The sequence below is a fragment of the Passer montanus genome, unplaced genomic scaffold (assembly GCF_014805655.1).
Source record: "Passer montanus isolate IOZ18808 unplaced genomic scaffold, ASM1480565v1 scaffold18, whole genome shotgun sequence".
Lineage (NCBI taxonomy): Eukaryota > Metazoa > Chordata > Aves > Passeriformes > Passeridae > Passer > Passer montanus.
In genome coordinates, this window is record NW_024365381.1 from 8,747,478 (window position 1) to 8,768,831 (window position 21,354).

At 47.7% G+C, this 21,354-nt stretch overlaps 1 protein-coding gene across 10 annotated transcripts in view; it reads right to left on the reverse strand.

The window, feature by feature from the left end:
* The window catches only part of SLC8A3 (solute carrier family 8 member A3), a 135,561-nt gene that overhangs the window by 104,950 nt on the left and 9,257 nt on the right, over positions 1–21,354 (reverse strand). For 5 of the 10 annotated variants that reach the window (XM_039705136.1, XM_039705135.1, XM_039705133.1 and 2 more), the window contains exon 1: positions 6,307–6,857. The exons of 1 other annotated variant lie outside the window; for it this stretch is intronic. The gene's annotated coding sequence lies outside the window, so the exon portion shown is untranslated. Of the gene's footprint in view, positions 1–6,306; positions 6,858–21,354 lie in introns of those variants that run through there. 4 more of the 10 variants (XM_039705129.1, XM_039705138.1, XM_039705132.1 and 1 more) reach the window with 4 other exon arrangements.

Below are 21,354 nucleotides of genomic sequence, written 5' to 3' on the forward strand. Positions count from 1 at the left end.
AAAGGCGCATTCTTCTCTAGGGGCTGCCAAAGCAAAAGCAGCAGCAAGTCATTATCCCTCATCAGAATCCTTCACAAAGGAAAAGTACACAGAGACCCACCTTGCCTCACTCCTTGAAGACAGCAACACTGAGAGCTCCACTTCACTCTGGCCCCTGGGTCCTCACACGGGGCCCCAGTTAGCACCGAGGCCAGCAGCCTCCCCAGGACTCTCACACTGGCCAGGTGAGAGAGTGCACGCTCAGCACCCACGGCGAGTGCATGGCAGCACCCCAAACTGAGCCTGCCACAGTCCCATGGGGACAAGGAGTCAGGTCCTGCCTTGCTAGTGGGCTTTGTGGGTGCAAACCTAATAAAACAGTTGGCACTGCTCCCACTTGCACTGCCAGGGAATGCAGTCGGGAGGCTTCAACATGGAGAGATGGCTGTTGATGAAGTGCTGAGTGCTAGTGTGAAGCTTTCAAGGGACTTGAAAGAACTGAGAGCAGAGGGGAAGTTCTCATTTTATTCTCTTCTTGAAAAACCTGAGTCCATTTGGCATGTTGCATCTGAGAAATAGCTTGGCCTAGACTCTCTGGATTTTTTTTTAATCAGGCTCAACCCCTGTGCATGTTCTTGGGAAGATTTTATAATAAAAATTATTTTCTATTTTCTATTTTTTTTCCTGATTTTTGTGCCTCTTAATAGCTTAAGAAGTGCTTTGCAGACCCCATCACTCTTAGATTCTTTGCAACTAATTTGCATTCAGTACTATCCGTTTCATCAAGCACGGACTTCAAGGCTGAACCAACTCCAAGCCTTAACTGCTGCAGGCAATTCAGGCAGAAGCTTCACAGGTGGAAGCAGGGATTCTTAAGCCAACCTGAACATTTGTTACCACTCTGCTCTAGCTCTCTCCTTTCTATTGGTATAACTGTTTGCATGGCTAGGGCATTAATAAGGACCAGGAATCTGTCTGGCAGAAAAGCAAGCAGAACCTACCACTTGGGCACACATGCCACTGTGCCAGTATCCTGCAGGGGTGGGACAGGAGCAGAAACAAGCAGCCAGGGTGGGAAAGCTGTAAAGAACAAGGCCCAGATGACAAGTGGCAAGTGCAATAGCTGTATGGGCAGAAGCAGGTTTGCCTCTTGCAGCAGTGAATCCTGTAACACCTCCTGGACCATGGAACAGCCTGATCCTGCAATGTAAGGGCAGAGACATATCTCTGTCCCCATTTTTCCCAACTAACATGTGTGTTCAAGAGTCACTGCCTAATCCCAACCAAAACCAGAGAAGAGGATAAAGGTGCTTATTAAGGTCAACTTGAAGTTCAACATCAAGATACTGCTTCCCAACAAGAAAGGCCTCCCTCAAGTTGGTAAACCAAGATGTCCACGTCTTAATCACCCAAGACAAATTTTCCTGACAGTAACCAGTATGGAGAGCAAAAGGACAGGTTCTTCAGACCTGAAGCATTACTCCAAGTACCCTCATATGTGCATGGCAGAGGCAGCGCTGCTTTCGCTAATTTGTGCGTGGGGAGCTGTGGCTCTGGGGCAGTGGTGGAATTCACAGCCTGCCTGGACACTGACAGACTCTCTTCTAGCACTACTCACATTGAGTTGAGCTAGGACACATCCAGAGTGAGCTGCAGCCTGGCTGCAGAACAAGGTGCAGACATGCTCTAACGCTCCCTGCTTCTGCCCCTGCTCTGGGGATGGAAAGCAGCTTTCACCAGCATGCAGCATATGAACGCACTGGCAGGGCACCTTCTGTTGTCAGCACTGGAGCCCCACGTTCACTCCTGGACATGTCACCTTCAACACAACCTCAGCAGTCAGATCTAAGTGCCCTCTCGCAGGTACATCCCTGCATCACTACACTTCTTTTGATTAAAACTCTATTCTGCAATGCTGCTCTTTGCTTTGAGACAGCCTCCAAGTACCAGCCTAGGAGAGGGGAGATGAAAGAAATGGCAATGCAGTCTCATCTGTCTGTAGTTCCTAAAACTCTTTGGCACCTCACTGGTTGCAAAGCATGCCCAGCAGCATAGGATATTTAGTATTTCTGATTGCTCTTGACCTGGCTGTCTCTGCTGCTGTCCTGAGTTAGGAGGCTTAGGTAAAAAGACAGCAGAGAACAGGAAGGCAGCAAACAGAGCAAGCTCAGTCTTGTTGCCTTGAAATAATCTGCTAGTGAATGGAAACAGAAGCTTCTCCCTAAATCTGAGTGCTCTGGAAGAGCTCCCTGTTTTATTATGATGGAAAATCCTCATTGGAGTGTTTCATTAGAAAACAAGCTGTCATAAAAGAAATGTTAAGAGCCCTAAGCTCCCTTCTCTCCCATGATGTCAACTGTCAGAGACATCAATGACAGCTCAGCTGTGTGATCAAAGGCTTCAGCAAGCAGATTTAAAGACAGAATTACCAGAAAATTGAGAGTTGAAGGAGCATGGGGGCATGATAATCACCTATTTATAAATGGGTCTTATGGGGCAAACTAATTACTTTATGATGCTGTACTGCAGGAACAATGGCACCTGGGTCTCATTGTGACACTACCGAGATGGGGGGGTGGTGCTACCTTCAGAATGGTATGACACATCCCTGCTCATGCTTTGTTATTCCTGCAAAACCCTGTGACAGAAGTGCCTCATGGGGAGGTTGGGAGGCCATCATGGTGAACTTCATGCGCTCACATCCATGATGGCCCTCAAGCACAGCTTGCAGCTTAAAGCGTTAAGGCAGAGGGGAAGCAGAGAAGCCAGCTGCAGTCTATACCATGTTAGTGCTCAAGCAGCACAGAAGCAGCAGGAGACTTGAGGTGGTTCCTGGAGCTCATTCTGTAGGTAAGCAGGGACATGACCAGGAGTCTCCTTTCAGCCCCAAACCCCATGTCACTGAAATTAGCAGATTCAGGACCACAAGCTCAGCAATACAGGTGTTTTAAATGTTCCCCAAGAACAGCTTATCATCTCATGTATTTCTCAATGCATGAAATTCTTCAGGACAAAGACTGTAATTTACCAGACATCTGTATGGTGCTTGGAAACATGGGCCCCCAACCAGGCTGATGCCTTTAGGAGTTACTGTTATCTAAACAGTAAATCAACAATAGCATTAATCTATGCCACAATACCTCAACACAGTGGGTGATGGTAGATGAAGCATCACAACTATCAATTTCCTGGCTTCAGAGACTTTTTTCCCTATTAAGAAGATGTTTTTGTCATTGTAATTTAATTTCCTTCACTTTTTTTTTTAATACAGAATTAGAAATTACTGCCTGGTTTATAAAAAAAAAATTGGCCAGCAATCAAAGCCATCTTTTTTAACTGTGAAGCACATGAAAGGCATTTGAAACATGACAGCAACAAAGAACAAGGAACTATTTGTCAACGCCACTTGGTCATTGGGGAAGCTTAGGGGAGGAGACTGATGCTGTTTGTTTAAAACAAGCAAACAAAACCCTGACAGACAGACCATTTATCTGCATAGTGCTTCACTTGAAAATATTGGCGAAGGGAATACATCTTCACTTGGTTTCTAATAAAAGTGCTGACACACGCTGTTGTGGCCTTGCCCTGCCTTGGGGATAGAGAATGCCTCCCACAGGAAAGACCCTTTAAAAATAAGGGATCAGGCACAACATAGCAGCAGGTCAGCCTAGGCCCTTAGCAATCTCTCTACCTGTCCAACCTGCAATACCACAGCACCTGCCAAGCTCGGACCAGCCTCCTCTGACTTAAACCCACTGGTTCCAGAGGAAAGCAGAGGAAGCAGGAAGGGTGGATTCATCCATGGGTATCTCTTCCCCTCCTCCAAGTCAGCCAAGCTGAGGAGCAGTGCCTTGAGCATCCTAGGATTGCCATGCAGAACAACTGCCAACAACACAGTGTGCTCCAGTCTGACTGGATCAGACAGGGCAGCTCCTGCTCTACACTGGCCCAGCCAGAAGCTGTGGAGCACAGAACGGTGACCCAGGCTGTGCTGGGTACTGCTGCACATTTGCTCTGCTGTTCTGGGTGCTGAAGACTGCTTCCCACTCTGCCCAGAGCAATGGCAAGGACTATCCCACCTGATGATGGCATCTGCCATCCCAGGTACCATCCTGTCAGGTGGCAGCTTTGCAAAGCAAGAGCAGGATCTCTGCAAAATCAAGTGCAGTGCAGAGGGGTATTAGGATGGCTACATATCTGCCTTCCCTCTAACACCCTGTCACCCACTCGGTATTGTAACCACATCCTTACCAAATCCCCACGCAGGAAGAAAAATACCATTCATGATACAAACGAGACCCAGGACCTGAAATGTGTCTTGCAGCACACTGGAGGTATACAAAAAAGCAGAAGCTTACGTGCACTACTACTGCCCTCACGTTAGGCCCTCAGCAGAGGTCTAAAGTCTGTCCTACCTTGGGCATTTGAGCAATACTTAAACAACCCACTTATTAGAGCAGGACTCATATTTGGCTTTAAGGAAAAGAAACCAGACTGCTGTACTGCACCTTTTGTCTAAGGCTCTCTATACCCACCAGTCATCTCCTTCCCCACACTGGTTGATACTACACCCTTCTAATTACAACACAGGGTAGCCAATTTGCCTCATGTTGCACACTCACGGCAGAACTGAGGGCTCCTGGGCTGCTCCCACCCCTCAGCAGTAGCTGGACATGCTCTTTTCCAACATCACTACTTCTATTCAGGAAGCAAGTCTCGTTCCAGTTGAACACAGAAGCACAAACATGAGCACCAAATGTGACTTTCTCAGCTAAACCATGGTCAGGGTAAACAAATGCTTCCAACAGCAGTGGATGGAGCAGGATTAGGGACTCCCTAGAAATGCTGGTGCCGCAGGGAAGTGATGCCTCTCCCTGCTGCACTGAACCTACAGAGCACCTTCAAGGCCTCTGTTTCCCTGCTCTGTGTCTTGTGTCCCCCAAAGCCAGTTCTGCTATCCTGGGCCTCCCACCAGTCTCCCAGGGACCACGAGATGTGTGCTCCAAAATGGAAAGGTGCTACCGACTGTTATCTAAGTCTTCCAACCCTGTCATCTCCAGAAATAAAGAAAACAGCTCCAAAAAAATCACTCTTTTGCTTTACAAAGAAATGTGTGGAATTAAAGGAACATACATATAAGTATGAAGAAGGGGGAAACGTGTAAGGCACCTCTTCTCATCCTGACTGTCCCTCCAGCATTTCCCTCTAAATATGAAACAGATTTTTAGGGTAAAAATCCACAGAACAAGCCAAGGAACAACCCAAAAGGTCAGGAACCCAACCATTAAACTACAGCTCCATTGGAGGGGGCAGAGGGGGAAAGGCCATGCTTGTGAATGGCCACGTTTTAGAATAACAGTCAAAAAAAAACCCAAAACCAACTGCAATGGTTTCATCTCTCACCCGGGGCGATTGATACTTTAGACACAGGTGAAAAAACATAAAGCTCTGAAGCAAGGCTGGAGACAGGTAGAGCGTAAACCCAGCCCACATTTAGGTCAGCTCTCACGCGTGTGCATGTGTGTGTGTGTGGAGTTCCCGTCCCCCGGCCGTGGGGGGCTGCGGGCCTGCCGGCGGCCCCGTGCCCTATTTAGGGCAGCGCCTGGCGCAGCAGCTATATTTGACACCCGGGGTAAACAAGCCGGCCCCGGCGGACGGAGCGCGACAGCTGCCCAGGACGGCGGCCCCGGCGCCCCCGCCCCACGGCCGGGGATGGCCCGGCCCGGCCTCTCCCGGCGGAAGAAAAAAAATAAAAATAAAAAGGAAATTCAAAAGGGGGTGGGGGGAATTATAAAAAAGGAAATTTATAGCACTGCATGAGAGCCGCTTCCTCCGCCTGGCAGCCCCGGGCAGAACCCCCCCCCCCCCGGGCTCCCCGGCATCCCTGCGGGCCGCGCCGCGCCGCCGAACCGGGGCACCCCCGCCCGGCGGCGGGAGGGATCCCGGGGCGGCCGCGCACGGTCGGCCCGGCGCCCCCTCCCCGGCGCGCATCCACCCCGCAGCGCCCGCTCCGCGCCGTAGGCAAAGCCCTCCCTCCGCAGCGCACACACACACGCAGCCCCTCACACACACACACACAAACGGGCACGGAGCCGCCACGGCGCCGGGAAGACAGCGGGAATGAAGCGAGCTCCCAGCGCCTGGGCAACGCTAATTCCCCCGCTATCCCGGGAGATGAGCCTGCAAAGAGCTCTCGTCCCCCCACCCCATAGCACCCCCCGCTCCACGGCCATTCGCGTGCAAGGCATGGAGCCCCGATTGGCAGCAGGACACCTGCCCGCCAGCCTCGCGTCTCCCCCGGAGCGGGGGTGGCACCCCCTTACTTACCCTTTCTGGAGGCTTTCCTGACTTTTTTTTGGAGGGTCGGGCTGGGGGATAGGGAGGGGGGGCTCCACTGGCTCCCCAACACAAATCCTTCCGGTTCCTAAAGGGAGCTCATCGCATCTCCCGGTGATTCACCGACGGTGTGTGCGGGTACGGGGGGGTTCGCCTTTGCATGTCAGTCCAAGTTGCCTCGCTCGCTACAAAACCTGTGCTCCCTTTTGCAGCTGTCAGGGAGAGCGGGGAGGTGCATCTGGAAAAGGGGGTGGGGGTGGAGGTAAAATGTTGATAAATCCACCAGCCTTGATCTTCAGCTCCGTGCGGTGGAGTTTGGGGAGGGAAGGGAGATTTGGCGAAGAGGGAGGAGGGCGAGGAGGACGGAGATGAATGGGGGGTCGAGGGAGGGGGAAAGAGAAAATGGATTGTACCCCAGATTGCCACTGAATCTGCTGGGCTTCCCCCGCTCCCGCGCTCACACCATCGGGGCTCGGTGCAGGTTTCCCAGCATTACGGTGCACGGCAAAGCGCTGAGCCTGATTTCTGGGAGCCAGCGAGGTTTGCACAACTGCAGCAAGAAGCCAAATCAAAAAGCCAATCTGCGAGCCTCCAAACTCCACGTCACCTATCAGCTGGGAGCGAGCGCTGCAACAGAATTACAAGCCATGCATATTTATTCCTCTGAATCCGGGGGGGATTTTCGGATCGTTTAAAGCGAGGCACGGCGAAACCAAGGCAAACCCTTTCCAAAATAAATAAAGGCAGAGCACGTCTTGCATGTAACACGCGCACACACACACCTCTAGGAGGTCTCCATCGGTACCTATAGATAGAGATATACACTCACTGAGCAGGGATCACTCCTGTACCATCCAAGTATATTGGCTTCACTTTGTGTATTTCAAGCAAGGTGGGGAAAGAACATGGTAGTTGAGCCTCAGAGAAGATATTGATTGCATATTTGAGATTTAAAGCATCTGCCAAACACTTCTGAGAGATTAAATATAGGCAACATAATTACACAGCCACAGCTGGTCCTGGTATCCATTTGAAGCTGCATCCTTTAGTTTGTGCTTGTGGAAACCACCCAGTTATTTTTTAACCAAAGTAAAATAACAAGTTGTGAGACAGCAAGTCATTTTAAGGTAAAAAAATACACATTGCCTCCAAAGTTGCTATTTGACTTTGGCAGAAAACTGCTGGGGGCTAGTTTCCAGGACCATGGAACAAAGCAGTACAGTTATGCCTCACACAAGACACATCACAGTATTTGTACACGTTTGTCTCCCATTAGGATCCCCTCTGTTTTTGCTCCAGCAGCTATGGGCAGACATGTGCCTCCAGGAGATTTACCTTCTGGCATGGCTTCTCACTTCTTTAAAGACCAGGTATTACAAGGCAACAATCCCTAACACCAGGCTATCCTGCCAAAGAAAAGTCTGTTTCATCCTCCAGAGAGAAGCTGTCCCCAGTCTGTTTGTCCCCAGTGACTCCCCATACCCCCTGAGGTGATGAAGGCCCAGAAGCTTTCTGGTGAGACCTGAGCACATGTGCAAGTGCAAACCATCCCTGTCAAAAGCAGCTGAGTAAACTGCCATGAGAAACCTGACCCTGAGTCCTACGCTGGGCAAGAACTTTTACCTCAGCCAGGCACAGGCAGCGGACGTACAAAGACAGAAGAGGAAAGGGCAGAACAGTTACTGAGAGGATGACGTGTCTGAGAGTTGCACAGGATTCATGCTGCCAGCAGTGGATAAGAAAAGCTGTAAATGGGCTGTGGTCCCCTGCAGGACAGCACAGACCACTAAGGCCCTGAAAGTCAGCTGGCACATTCCAGTTAATGCTCCATAATAGTTATGGCTCCATAATAAGAGCAGCCTCTGCCCCCACACCTCAGCACAGAAGAGATCCAGAGCAATTATCCATTCTGGTCTGGCTACTCACTGTTATTAGTTAGAACAGGGCATGGAAGTCCAGGACAGACACACAGCAGGAGGAGGCCACAAGGGGACAGATTTGCTGCAAGTAAGTACAAGATGGCGGTACAAAAGATGGCGGCAGAACACCTTGTGGGTCTCAGATTCAGCCTTTTATCACCCCAAATGCCACCTGCCATTCCTGGTGTCCTTAAATAACCCAGCAAGGCAGCTTACCAGGTAGAAACATGGTAAGGGATGCACATGGGCCAGAGACATGGCAAGATCCAACATAAGCAGAAGTGCCTGACCTCAGAGTGCTGGCCAGCCCTGCACAGGGCTGCAACCCTGAATGATGGTCCTGTGTGATGTCAGGGAGGGGAAGGGCTTCCCAGTGTCTGGGGGAACACAGGCACATGTGGCCCGTGGCATTTAAATGCCCAGCAGTCTCACTGGAGCTGCAGAAGAACCCTTAGTGACACCAACACATAAAATCAACAGCACAGCATCAGTGGCTGAAACCTAAGACTGTGTGGATGCAGGGACCCTGGAACTGGCCAGTGTCACCTGATCTCCAGGTGGCCACCTCCAAGCCTCACACCCCTGCCAAGGAGGACAGCCCCAAGGGTGGCAGCTCTCCAGTCACCCCAACACCAAGCAAAGGAAACGACCCCAGTTGGGAAACTCTCCCAACCCCTCTCATGCTCACCAACCCATGCCCAGCTCATCATCAGGCAGTTCCAGCCAACCGCTTGTGTTTAAGGCTCAGCAAGGGTGGGTCTGGTGCTGAGGAACTGCAGTACAAAATGCTCATCAGCAGGAGCAAGCCCTGGAGGCAATACACAAATTTACAGTTGACAATAACTTAAGACAGACAGAGCTCTTTATGGTACACAGATGTTTCATTTCACCTCATCCAAGTACATAAAATCATGCCTAATACATTTAAGAAATGCTCCCAGGTGTTTCCCTCTTTCCTTCCTTTCCAGATGGACCTAATCTTATGTTGCTCGGCTCAGGCAAAAAAATTTCATCACAAGAAGGAGTATATGAAATTTTTTATCTCCTTAGTCTTAAAGGTGTGCTTGCAAAGTACTAACCTAAGATGAAATCAAACTGTTTATATAAAAATGCTATTTAAAATTTTTTTAGAAAACCCCAAAACTTCACAAAAAACCAACCATCTCTTGTTTATATTAGCTTTAACAATTAAAATACAGGATGTTCAAATTCCTGGGTTGTTTAGCACAATCTCACTAAACAAGCACGGATATTAGTTTTTAATGACTACCAAAATCACTTGATGTTTCAAGTGTTACCCAAGGACCACAGCTAATGGTTTTAAACTGACAGAGGGCTGATTTAGATTAGATATAAGGAAGAAGTTTTTTACAAAGAGGACAGTGAAATACTGGCCCAGGTTGCCCAGAGAGATGGTAGGCATCCCATCCCTGAAAACATTAAAGGTCAGGTTGGATGGGGCTCTGAGCAACCTGATCTAACTGAAGATGTCCTTGCTCATTGCAGAAGGCTGGAGCTAGATGACCTTTAAAACATCCCTTCCAACTTAAACTATTGTATGATTCTAACCCAAAATCACTGTAATTCTACCAAACAGTGGAATATTAAAAGAACACAGAATGGGTAGGGTTAGAATGGACCACTGGAGGTCATCTGGTCCAACCTCCCTGCTCACACAGGTGTCCTAGAGCACATTACCTGGGATTGAGTACTGACAGCTTTTGGATATCTCCACAAACTCTATGGGCAACTGTTCCAGTGATCAGTCACCCGTACAGTAAAGAAGTTCTTCATAAAAGTGAGGGGAGTTTTCCCATAAACAACCAGCACCTTAAATACTTCTCTCAAACCGGTCTCTAAGCTCTTGAGATTTGAAGCAGAACAAGAAATGGAGGCTTTGCTCTTCCTTTCCATGTCTACCTAAAACTAGAGATTTTTTTTAACACAACCCATAGTTTCAACATCCCATGACTTCAGCCTTCTGCTGGCAACCATGCTGATAATAAGGATGCTGACAACAGAATGTACTCAACAGCAGTGCTATTGTTAAAGACAATGTGCATAACAGGCATTGACTTGCTCTGCCTGGCCAACAGCATTTATTGACATAAAAACCTGCCAGTGTCCTACAAGTTCCAGAGGAACCTCTGTGAGTGTGTTAGCTAAGTCTGAAAAGACCTGTTCTTTCCCCTTCATTCCCCAGTTATGCACTTCACACACACAGATAAGAATTTCACACAGTTACCATCCAAAATTTCAGATAGATAGGGCTATATTATGGTTTTATTATGGCAGACATGACAAACTGTAGGTTTGGCTCTTCCTTGAAAAATTTCTAGCTGAGCAAGGCTTTAGGAATTTCTCCTACTATTGCTGTCTCTCAAACTTTTGGCCCTTGACCTAATGATGCAATAATTTGATTTAGACTAGATATAAGAAAGAAACAAGCACCATATCAGCCCTTTTTCCTGGAATACAAGCAGACTAACTGTTGCAGACCTCAAGTTTGCACAAAAGGGCTTGGCACAGCCCCCTTCTCTCATTCAAGGTCTGATCTTGGTGAACCGGTGTTATGTTTTGGGCTCTTTTTCCATAGCTTTGCTTTTCCTCCTTCACCAGCTTTCAGCAGGTGCCTGATCACATTTGTGTCTGAAGGGATAAGATAATGTGACATTCTATTAATATGATGCATTTGCAGAGCCTTGAAATTAAGTAAGTTTTAAATGTGAGAAAAAAAATATTTTCTAGGCAAAAGAGGAAAGGAGCCACAATGTAGAAGGCAGCTTCAAGCCTATCCATGATTACAGAGCAAATGAACCCAGTTCAAACATAAAATTCTTTATTTTTTCCTCCTATGAAAGCCTGTTTTACAAACATGCTTAGAGCCCTGAAAGCCAACCTGGGCTTTACACACACAACAGTATGAAAATTCTTATCAAACAAGTCATGGGACACCTGGGACAATTCATGCACTCTTCATGGCGTTTCCCCATAACAAGGGGACAATTCCTCCACAGGTCCTAGCAGACAGGGGGCTTGCCAAAGAAGGGTAAAGATTCTTTGTGTATCCTTTGTACAAGGCTCAGAAAGGAGAAAATTATGGGTTTAAACTTTCTGACCCAGAGATGTGTCTGTGACAGCTGTAGGTTGCAATAAGATCCTCTAGTTTCATTGCAGAGCTCCCCAAGAGGTTAAGTCTGGGGTCAGAGGCCACCTTCCTCAGGTCTGGATTACAGTGAAGAGCAATTCTTTGTGTGGTCATCTTCACAAGTGATTGCAGAGTAATGTAGAGTCAGCCCACACACAGTTGACTGATACCACAAACATGTTCAGGCCTGGGCTTGCCAAGGGTTTTCTGTGCAAGGGAACACAGACCTAAAGAAACTTCAGGCAGCACTCAGACCACTATGGAGAAGCCCTCAAAAAGTAAAAATCCTAACTAAGGATAGCAACCAGCTCAGGGCAATTCAAACCCTTGAAAACTTCTGATGAGAAGTGACATCTTCCAAAGACTCTACATGACAACAGAAAATGAGGGTACACCTCACAACCAGATTTTGATCAGGGTGGAATCTAGGACAAATGTTAATTCCAAAGTTTTCCATTTTAGCACTGGCTTCAAAAACTGTGTTGATCCATGGTCCATGGATGGACCACCGCAGGTTGCAGAGAAGTGGACATCTGTAGTGCAGTATACTCTGCTCAGGACAAACACCCTGAGGCTTGGCCTGGCAAGCCAGTGTGTCCTGGGGCAGGAAACAAAACTCATTCAAAGGGAATTTTTTCTGCATTTTAACTGCCATCCATGGGTGGTGGTCAAGGGGATCTTCTCATGCTGAGGAACTCTGAGATTTTCCTTATTTTTGTGTCTTAGAGCAATGGCTTAGTAGCAACTCCATTACAAATTAGGTTATATGTTTTTGAGGGCTTTTTTCCAGGAAGGACCAATGGGACTCCGGGGCTTACAGCATCAGGCTATGTGCCAGGACAAGGGGCACATTCAAAAAGGCCATTTCAACTGCAGTGACTACTAATGAGCAACCAGCACCAACACTGCTGGAGATACACCCCTTTTCTCAGCTACAGAACAAGAACATGAGGCTCAGATTCCAGCAGTGGATTGGATCTGCTCCTACCCTACTCTCACTGAAGACCAAGGAACCTGGCCTCAGAGGAAGAGGTTTGGTATGACAGAAGACACCAACAAATAGTAATATGGCAAGAGGTCTGTTAGCACATCAGCACATTCTGATGGATTCTCACACATGTCTTACAAAGCACAGAAGAGGATTTAGCTCACAAAGTTGTCAATTCATTTAACAGCTTCCCAAAATAATTTTGAATTCAAAAAAATCAATGGGAAAAGTTCATATTTCATTGATTTTGAAACCCAACAAAGACAAAAATCAATTGTACCACCACCACTCTGGTTTCCCTGTTAAACACTGGCAGCAAGGTGGGTTTTTTCTGCTTCCTGCACCACATGCTGGCTAATAGCATGAAAAGAAAAAAAAAATATCCACGTTTCTTAAACTAATCCTGTGGTTCATAGAGAGGACGATTCACAGTGATTCCAGAGCAGTAGCTGGTGCTTCAGCCATGCACTGCACACAGGCTGGCTCTCTTTCACCTCTTTCAAACACTTGCTGCTGCATCCTGTGCCTTCACTTTCTGGGTAAATTACTCCCTGGCCAGCATGTTTGCTAACAGGTTAAAACTGTGCTGTAATGAAATATATTTGGGGTTCTGTTATATTGTGGATAGCACAACAGTAGCATGTAATCCCTGTATTAGCTTTCAGCTCCTAAGGGTCTTCCACAGCAATTCAGACTCTCCTACAGCCATCCTGTATTTGCCCACCTTCACATGCAGTGGAGTTGTGGGTGCTCAGCTCATGGGCAGGAAGTGCTGGTGTGGCTGAGGGTGGCCCTCCCTTAACCTCATAACAGCTCCTGGCAGGCTGGCAAACAAGGCTTCACACTATCATTTGTCTCCACTTTGAGTATGCAAACTACCAAAGCTGAAGGTCCCCAACTTTGGGAGATGTTACCAGGTAGCACAGCTAGAGACCTTGATAGCACTGTCCAGTGGGGATAACAATAAATGCTGGGTAAAGATTGAATAAAATTTTACAATTCTCCTAAGGCCAGTGTAATAATTTTCTTAGCAAAACAGCTGAGACCTACCAAAAAAAAAAAAAGTCTCCTGTGCAATGGTGTCTCTTCTTTTACAAATCTGGGACAACGTGAAGAATGCCAGATTGTCTCTTCCCCCTGAGCAGTTAGAAGAAAGCCGTGCTTCCCTCCAGGAGAATCTGATCCAGGTTTATAAAAACACGGGGTGGGGGGCACCCTACATGAAAAATAACTGTAAAGGAAATTAAGATCAGTTGTTAATGAAAGTTAGTGGCTTAATTAAAGGAGTGAGCAGCTTGTGCATGGAGAGACCCATGCATCTCTAGGATACGTGTGGCTTCTGTCCAGATCTGGCAGGATCCAGGAAACACATATGGGATGAGTGCTTCTGGTGCAAAGTCTGACCCCAGACTGCTCTGATGGTGGTGATAAGACAGAGACAATTTCCCTGGGAAGAGTCCTGTCATTATGACACCACACAAGGCCTGCTACCTCCCTCAGCACTGAAGACTTGACTTTAAATATCTAGTTGTGTTGAAAATCATCCTTCTGATATGTGTCATGTTTTGGGATTAAGTGGATGATAAAACACTGGTTATCCCTTTATTAATTTATTCAGGTTCTCCTGAAAGTTTAATTTACAAGAATATTATCTCTTGTTTTAAAAAAGTGCATAGGCAGAAAAGGACTTTGGCACATGCAACATATCAATGACCCATCACAGAATGGGTCAGATTGGAAGGGACCACACTGGGTCATCTGGTCTAACCTCTCTGCTCAAGCAGGGTCATTCTAGAGCACCTACATACCCAAACATGCTTAGATCCTGCTGAACACAGTCCACATGTCCTCGACATGCCATCACAACCTGAAGCAGTCCCACAGGATTGCTCCAACAACAGGATCCCCCCCTCAGAGCAGTCAAAAGAATTCAGATAGAAGAAATTAATGTGTGGAGAAAGACACAGGTGTGTGCAAAAAACAGGGTGGTCTTTCATAGCCTGGGGTTTTTTTCTAAAGGGGTTTCTTCTACACACAGTGTGTATTTTGTCCTGTACTTTGTACAGTCCTATATTCAGCCTCTGCCCCATTCTGTGCACTGTCTCCCACCTGCATGTATTTCTTGCCCTTGCTCCTCTCATCACACACCCTCCTTAAGACCCTCTTCATGTTGTTCCTGTGGGGACATGGGTTTAGCTGTTGCTCTTTGCCAACGTTTCACATAAACTCCAAACTTGGAGTAACTCTCCCTGATAACTGATTTGTACCCCAGAATGTGCAGAACAAGTTTTGCTCTGGAGATGACAGGGGGAATCATTTTGAATGGCTGAAGCACTTCAGCCTGGAGAGTCTTGGGCCACCTATCTCTAGCTCCCTCCTGGCAGAGGGAGGCTATGGCCATTTTGCACAGGCTCTGGTCTGTGTGGTTTCTGACATTCATTTTTGCACTGCTGACCATCTTGCAGCTACAGAGCAGTCGCTTCCAGAAGTCCTAGTCACAGGAGTTGCTCACAGCATTGTTTGCCAAATACACCGACCTCACCCCAAAGGCCAGGAGCAGAAACAATGTAGAAAAACCCACCTCACCTCCACATGCCACTAAGAGATTTGTCAGGGCTCACCACTGTACCAGCCACCTGAGCCACACACGACAGGAGTGACCCAGCATCACTCAGCAAAGCTGACAGCAGACAAGATCCAGCTGGCAGCACTGACAGTCTTACAGCAGAGCCCTAATATTCCACGTACTTCCCACAGACTGGGAATTCCAAGCCTCTCCTTCTACCTGCCTAGTTGCTCACAATTAGGGAATTAGGATTTTGGAAACTGCTACCTGGCTACCAAATTTCCCTGCTGTAGGTTAGCAAGTCCCACAGCAGTTGGAGGGACAGACCTGCTGGTCCCAGCCCTGCCCTGGCTTAGTCCAGGAGCTTCAGCACCACGAGGCAACTCTTCAGTTGCAAGAGGGCCATTACTGTTCTCCCAAAGCCACTACAAGGGCTTATTGCTTGACTCTTGTTGTGATGCTGTCCAGAGGATGAAGGTGTGGTTCAGCACACTCATTATGCAGCTTATTCCAGAAGCAGTATTTACTGGGCAAGGGAAATGGCATCCCAGAAGTGGCAGCATTACCAGCAGCCTCCTCCCCCAGCATCATGTGGTTTTGCTCACTCTGCAAGAGCAGTAAACCCTGCAGTGATTCCCTTTCAGCTGGTTTTGCAATGAACCACTGCACTCCCCTTTCAGCTGCTGACCCTACTGCCATCACCTCGCTGGTTTCAGCTGCATTTAGAAATGGACGGAGCCCTCACTTACTCTATATGGTTACATTCATATGTATGGTCTATTTAACATCTTTCTAGGGCCCCCCATCAAGTACTTTCTTGAGAAGGAGAGTGTAGGGATGGCTCCCTGTCCTACAGGGCACAGACAGCACTGTGATTGCTGCTGGGGATCTAGAGAAAGAAAAGCCATCAGCTGCCAGGGCCATCCCTGGGGAAAAGATCACTGCTCCCCTCTTCTCCACTGGCATCTCCCCCCTGTCCAACATCATCCCATGGATCACCATGCCTCTAGGCATCCAGGCTGCCACCTGTCACCTACTACCCTCAGAAGCCTGGCAGCAGCTCCCTGGCTCAGGTGAGCAACAGAACCACTGTGCTCCCAAGGGAGGTGAAGGGCATAGCCTCCACTTCACATGCTGTAAGCATTTTAATCCCATCCCTGTAACAGCAAGCAGTGACAAAAGCATGCAACAGAGCCATGAGATGAGGCTTATTTCATCATGCCTTCAGAAAGGCAAAAAACAGAAAACACCTTTTTTTTTCCTAGCCCCTGCATAGACAACTTCCTCCTTATCTCTTTATTGGTGGTTTTATAGTTTTTTATACTGCCTTGATGAGACAGAGCTGTTGCCATGTGGTATGGACAGGCTGCAAGAGCAGCTCCCTTGTTGCACTTGTTTGGTAGGTATATTGAGATTGTGCTAGTTTTCATGAACAATTAATGTGTGTTCAGAAAAGGAAAAAAAAAAGATAAGAGAAGATATTATTAGAAGGAGCAAAGTCTCAATGAGTCCCATCACTTCCCCAGCTGCTGCTGTGTCTAATCATTTTCATAGTATATCAGGAAGTGTGAAATCACTGATTAATTTCATGACAGAGGTTTTCATCACAGAAGGTGGGGATGTGAAACCACCTTCTGAATGCAATTGCAGCTGTGTATTCATTCTCAGCTACTGAGTCTTCCCCCTTACCCTGGATACCTCTGGGGAAGGATAAGACACAGCTGTCCAAACCAGATCACCATTTTTCTTTGAAAACAGACAGACAAGTGCCAGTCCTTGCTATAGAAATGTCTCATGGTGCTTGAGATACAGAGCAGGGGAAGTTCCTTCGCAGATTTCTCAACAGCACAGAGTATATCAGACACATTCATGTTTCCTCTGGCTCTTGCTCCTCTCAGCAGCAGTGAGGGCAGAGCTCTGAGCTCAGGTGCTCCAGCTGTGGAACATTAAGCACTCAGCCTCCAGGCATTGTCTGAGCATTCACTGCTCTTGACTAGGTCAAGGGTCCCCTCATCTTGTAAAACCAATTCAAAAATGCAAACTCGCGAACTTTGGACAGCCAGAGGACCTGCAGATAATCCATCCTCACCCACATCCACAGCTGCCAATGTGAGACCTCTCTGTCACCCTCTGCATTTACAGGGAGAAGTGCAACAAGGTTCCAACTAGCCTGTGCTACTGCAGTGCATGGAGGGTGGTACAGAGAGCTTCCAGTCCCTGGAGTAGAGTATTTATGAGATCAAGCCAAATCCTGATCCTTTGGAAATCAGCTGGAACTTTTCACTGTGAGAAGTATAGTCCACACCACTCTATGAGAGCTGCTGAAGAGCCAGGAGAAACAGTGCAGAACAGAGAAGGGTAGAAAGGAAAGTATGCTGCATCCAGTTCCTTCCAAGGGGAACTTGCAGAAGCAGAATAAAATCTGTACTCTGATCAGAATGTCATAGCCACCAGTTCCCTCATGGAGAGCAACAGACCTTTAATAACAACTGCTTAGTTGATACCTGCTACTAAAAGGCAAGATGACAGACAAAGAGGTCATTGGTTTGCTCCTGACCTTTAACTGGACTGGAAGTTATTGCAGTCCCACTAGCACTGCCTGACCCTCTCAACAAGGAGAGGGCAACATGCATGGAGACTTCCTGACACAGCCTACATTCCCCGTGTATGCTGCAGGTCCTTCTCCTTCACACACCAACCTGGCACAAGGTCACCATCCTCCCTGGCATTACCCTCTGACAGTTTGTTGTTTAATAAACCTGGAGAGGAAGGGGCACAAACCTGGTGCAGCATCAATGATCCTGCTTCCTGGCATGCGATGGTGTTAGCCAGCATGAGTGAAGTCCCTCAGGGCACTTGCCTTGGGCCAGGTTAGCACACACCAGTGCAGGTACTGCTTGGTTTTCACCAGTGTCCAAAGCAGACTGACCAGATCAGAACACTGGGACAGAGAGAAACCCATGAGCCAGGATACAAAACTAAATCAAAGTTTTATGGGCTAGGATTAAAGGGGAAGTACTTCAAAGTCTGCAACACATTAATTTTCCTTTCTGCTGTGGTTTTTCCTTCCCCCTTGTTTTAATATGATAGATCACTTGATAATGACAGGAGGTCGCTCTGACTGACATGTTCACCCAGGATAAAGGGGAGCAGGAAATTGGATCTGAGGCTCTGTGTTGTATTTCCGTGAGTTCTGGAGGCACCAGAAAGAGACCCTTGGTCGGGTTGCTAATGCCATCACATTCCCCACAGCTGCAGACATGCAGTCCTGTGTTCAATTTCCTGCAATCACTCCTTGTGTCTAGTGCACAGCCAAAGAACAGTAGTATAAAGTGTATCTGATTTTAAGACATACACTCATCAGGCACAAGCTCTGGCTACAGTAGGAAATTGAACTCTTGATGAAAATGGTTTTCACCAGGGAGCCTCCTTGTCTCTATGGCCTTCCCATTCTATATTGTCTGGGGTTTAAGGTCACAACTATTGCCTCTTTCACCAAGAGAACTGCTCTAGTATTTGCTTTTCTAGCCCCACTTTTTCTGTCCTCTATGAGGAAAGCTCCTTCAGTGCACTGAGCCGCTTTCCCTCCTGTCCCAGCTGCTTTGGGCCACCATGGAGGTAATTCACTGAGCACACCACCTTAGTCACCTTTCCTCTGCTGCCTCCTACATCCTTCAGGAAAAGCTGGTTTATCTGCTGAAGGGAGTGGGCCACATCAGAGCAGGGTGAGATCTTCTAATACAAGAAAAAAACCCCTCCTTTGGATTCAGATCTGACCTCGCAGGAGATATCAGAACACTGGGAATCTGTTCCTGCTGTGGGATTTGCTGGATCCTCAAAGTTAAATCCCCTCCCTTGCTTCCTCAGTTGTCGGGCAGTCAGGAGGACACTTTTCTACAAGGACAACAAGATTTGCAGGGCAAAGACAGCTGTGACATGGCATTAAGTTCTGGATCCTACCCTACTGGTACTTTGAAGGAGATCAAGCCTGTGAATCCCAGACTGGGGAAAGGCATTGCTACTGGTGCCTGTGTCTGAACTGGATTCAAACAGCTTCATACTCTAGAGCCTTCGAAGTGCAAAGCTGGGCTCACAGCCTTCACTCATCCCTTGCTATGGACAGCTTTTTGTACTTCTAGACTGCAACCTGAACAAAGACAGCTGTAGTAAAATACTCAGGCAAGGTTTTTGCTCAAGTACAGCCAGGCAGTCCTAAGCAAAACAGCCCAAATATTTCATTAAAACACTGCATTTTTATTTTATGTCTATGGGCTGGACAAGCATCTGAACACGCATAAATTTAAATTGCTTCCCAGCTTTGGGTGATCAGCCCCACATTGCCCAGGAAAGCTACTTTAATTGCCACACCACCTGGAAAACTACCCAGCAACAATATTCTTTGTCTTGCTGCCCCACCAGGCTGGATGGTACAGACAAGATATTGATGCAGCAACCTGATGTAATCAAAAGCTATAAAAGGCAAAGCAGTAAATCATTTTGGATGCAACAGTCTGTCTGTGCACTTAGCCGTTTCTTATGTTTTCAAAAACATCCAATAAACAAAATTGCATTTAACCATTAACAGCCACACAGCAATATTCCTTGCAAAGCTTGTGCTCTCACAGTGGGTGGTGATGGGGAAGGAACATGGCTTGGAAGTAGGTCAAGAAGTGTCCAGAATTAGGAATTACTTTACTTTTTTTTCTTTCTAGCAGGTGAGTCATCTGAAACTTTTCACTGTTGAGCACAGCTTTTGGAAAAGGTGGCTCTCACTTCTCCTAGCATTAAAGAGTCAACCATATTCTTTACTGAGCTTTCCCACAGTGCTCCTATGACTGACCATCAAGCCCACTTAAAAGACTAAAATGAGAGATACAGCTCTGAGGGAAGCTGGTGCAAAACTAACTTTGCAGAAAGAAAAGGAATGAAGGGTTAGGTCTCCTACACCACAGAACCATCAACCCAAAAGGGCAAGAGCTGCCTGGGCAGAGGCAGAAATGCTGTGGCAGCTTTCCACCTTTTCTCCTAGCAGAAGCTGCCATTCCCCAGAGATGCAGGTTCAGGAAGGCTGAGGAAAAGCACACAAGGGCAGTAGCAAAAGAGCCTCTCTCTAGAGGACCAGGAGGCCAGAGTCCTCTCCACAGCACAGAAGTGGGTCATGGTCCCCTTGCTTCTTGGGACTCGGTATTTCAACAAAACCCATAGAAACACAACACCTGACAGATTTTAGATACTCTAAAGTGCATTTTTGTTCCAGTTCATGAGATGAACTTTGCTTTTTCATTGTATCTCAAGACTCCAGTTTCCAAATAAAGAATCAGTCAAGCTATAAGGAGGGTAAATGAGATCAATAATTCCTATCAGCTTTTACAGTGACTAAAATACAGCTGAGAACCTGGAAAGAACCATACATTAGGCAAAAACACAAGCATTTTCTCATTTTACTTTTGTCTTCATTCCTGAGAAGGAGGGGAAGACAAAGCTTCTCCCTTTACCTACCTAGCCTCAAAAATAAGACAAACTCAGTTGCCTCAGGAGAGAGAAGCACATAGCAGCACCTCAGGCTTTCCCTAAAAATTGTGGCCCACATGGCCAGCCTCTTCCCAGCAGATTCATGGCAGATGAGTGCTATTGAACCAGCACATCTGCAGGTAGGTGGTTGGTGACCAAGCTGCAGAGCTAGTTTAACCTACCCCCGCTGAAATTCCCCCCATTGGCTGACATTTAAGTGCCCTGTTTTTCCCAGGATTTATCAAGAAGTCAGGCACTCAAGGTGACTCATCGCCAGCTAAGCCGGAGCCAGCAAGAGCTGTCACACTGTGCAGTGCTGTGGCTGCCCAGGGGGGCTGTCAGTAAAGCAGTGACCGGATCCTCCCCGGCCTTAACAACTTGGGCATCGGCAGCGTGTGGCAGGGCATCCCTCGGGTTGGATAAGCTCCTCCTGTGCACTAGAAGCGTGGATGATGAGGAGCTTCTCCCTCTGTATTGCAATGGGGCAATGCAGCAAAATTGAGTTTTGCCAGAGCACATAGCGAGCATTCCAACTGGCCTGCATGCAGCTACACCCGGATAAATAAGAAGAAAATCCCTAACCATAATCACCTGTCAAATGGCTTGCCCCTTCCTCCACTGCCTGCCAACCTGCTCTTGATTTTCAAAGGGTTTGCAGTCTGTGTAGCCCGAGGATAAAGCTGAGCAGGTGAACTGGAGCAGCAGTACCCACAAAGGCTGGAGCAGGAGGCGGCACGGGCGCCCAAAGGAGCGGGGCAGCAAGAGGCGCTTCCGCAGCCGGCTCGGGCAGCACGGCCCGGTCCGCACTGCGGCCCGCGGGCCCTGCTCCTCCGGGAACAAGGGCCGGGCCCGGCCCGCGGGCATTTATGGATGCATTTATGGATGGCTGCTGCAGAGCCAGCTGGGC